Source organism: Colletes latitarsis, unplaced genomic scaffold (assembly GCF_051014445.1).
Source record: "Colletes latitarsis isolate SP2378_abdomen unplaced genomic scaffold, iyColLati1 scaffold0052, whole genome shotgun sequence".
In the NCBI taxonomy this organism is placed as follows: Eukaryota; Metazoa; Arthropoda; class Insecta; order Hymenoptera; family Colletidae; genus Colletes; species Colletes latitarsis.
Genome location: NW_027488402.1, coordinates 82,501 through 85,000, shown reverse-complemented (window position 1 = coordinate 85,000; position 2,500 = coordinate 82,501). Strand labels below are relative to the sequence as shown.

Below are 2,500 nucleotides of genomic sequence, written 5' to 3'. Positions count from 1 at the left end.
GCAACCGATGGACGCTGCCGCGTTCGTTCGTAAATGAATGTTATACATACTCACGGATAGCCTGAGGCGAATAATCGCAAACGACGACGCGTCGATTGTGCGGCCATCGTTGCTCGCGCGACTAACGACGATCAGCCGAGACGGCTGTAGTTTATCGCATCGATTTCATCGAGCAACCGATGGACGCTGCCGCGTTCGTTCGTAAATGAATGTTATACATACTCACGGATAGCCTGAGGCGAATGATCGCAAACGACGACGCGTCGATTTTGCGGCCATCGTTGCTCGCGCGACTAACGACGACCAGCCGAGAAGGCTGTAGTTTATCGCATCGATTTCATCGAGCAACCGATGGGCGCTGCCGCGTTCGTTCGTATATGAATATTATACATACTCACGGATAGCCAGAGGCGAATAATCGCAAACGACGACGCGTCGATTTTGCGGCCATCGTTGCTCGCGCGACTAACGACGACCAGCCGAGACGGCTGTAGTTTATCGCATCGATTTCATCGAGCAACCGGTGGACGCTGCCGCGTTCGTTCGTAAATGAATAATATACATACTCATGGCTAACTTGAGGCGAATAATCGCAAACGACGACGCGTCGATTTTGCGGCCATCGTTGCTCGCGCGACTAACGACGACCAGCCGAAACGGCTGTAGTTTATCGCATCGATTTCATCGAGCAACCGATGGACGCTGCCGCGTTCGTTCGTAAATGAATAATATACATACTCATGGCTAACTTGAGGCGAATAATCGCAAACGACGACGCGTCGATTTTGCGGCCATCGTTGCTCGCGCGACTAACGACGACCAGCCGAAACGGCTGTAGTTTATCGCATCGATTTCATCGAGCAACCGATGGACGCTGCCGCGTTCGTTCGTAAATGAATAATATACATACTCATGGCTAACTTGAGGCGAATAATCGCAAACGACGACGCGTCGATTTTGCGGCCATCGTTGCTCGCGCGACTAACGACGACCAGCCGAAACGGCTGTAGTTTATCGCATCGATTTCATCGAGCAACCGATGGACGCTGCCGCGTTCGTTCGTAAATGAATAATATACATACTCATGGCTAACTTGAGGCGAATAATCGCAAACGACGACGCGTCGATTTTGCGGCCATCGTTGCTCGCGCGACTAACGACGACCAGCCGAAACGGCTGTAGTTTATCGCATCGATTTCATCGAGCAACCGATGGACGCTGCCGCGTTCGTTCGTAAATGAATGTTATACATACTCATGGCTAACTTGAGGCGAATAATCGCAAACGACGACGCGTCGATTTTGCGGCCATCGTTGCTCGCGCGACTAACGACGACCAGCCGAGACGGCTGTAGTTTATCGCATCGATTTCATCGAGCAACCGATGGACGCTGCCGCGTTCGTTCGTAAATGAATAATATACATACTCATGGCTAACGTGAGGCGAATAATCGCAAACGACGACGCGTCGATTGTGCGGCCATCCGTTGCTCGCGCGACTAACGACGACCAGCCGAGAAGGCTGTAGTTTATCGCATCGATTTCATCGAGCAACCGATGGGCGCTGCCGCGTGCGTTCGCCCGATTGCGCGTGAAGTTACTGTTCGGAACCAAGAATATACGGGTGTATTATACCCGTTTGGTCGCAGCCACGCGCAAAGGCTTTTGAATGTACTGTACGCCCGGCCGTCGAACGATGGTTTTCCGTCATTCAGGAAACAAAAAGAAACTTTTGTCGTCGATATGGCGCGTTCAATCCTCCGTCGATACGCTGGTCGGAGGTGCGAACATCGAATATTTTTAAAGCAAAGAACAAGGAGCATTTTTAAATACAAAGAGAAAAATTGTAAATTGTATATGATTACCCTGAACGGTGGATCACTTGGCTCGTGGGTCGATGAAGAACGCAGCTAATTGCGCGTCAACGTGTGAACTGCAGGACACATGAACATCGACATTTCGAACGCACATTGCGGTCCACGGATAAAATTCCTGGACCACGCCTGGCTGAGGGTCGTTCACTTGTCCTAAAACTGCTTGCGTTGTTCTCAGATTCCCTAACCCCGCCGTCGTTTACCTCTCCTTTCGGGGAGATGGCGAAGAACGTTTCGGAGCCGGGTCGATGAAGAGAAAGGTATCAACGTACGAGCGAGAATTTGGGTATTTCGTTGGCGTTTGTCGCTGGACGTACGAAAAAGAATAAATATTATATATTATTGGCAAGTTTGCGCACCCCTTGCGTGGTGAGGCAGAGATCAGTCTGGACTCGCGCGAGTGTTTTACGGCGTCGTGCGTCGTGTTGTCTGGAGTATCATCACGACCGCCCGTTAAAGCACCGCTCCTACGATTTCTGACTTTGACGGCACTAAAAACCACCGTGGGGCGCAAATCGCGTTTCGTACAAATCTAATGATTACCGGCGCTCCCGACGTTGCCCGAAGTTAATAATTTATGCAAAGGAAAGAGAAAATAAAGCGTATACTAGTTTTGGAGCATAACAA

General features: G+C 50.5%; 1 non-coding gene across 1 annotated transcript; it reads left to right on the top strand.

Annotated features, from left to right (window-relative positions):
* The first annotated feature begins 1,861 nt into the window (after positions 1 to 1,861).
* On the top strand, positions 1,862 to 2,016 carry LOC143350997 (5.8S ribosomal RNA). The gene has a single exon (XR_013081401.1). It is a non-coding gene; the product is annotated as a 5.8S ribosomal RNA (ribosomal RNA).
* Positions 2,017 to 2,500: the final 484 nt, after the last annotated feature.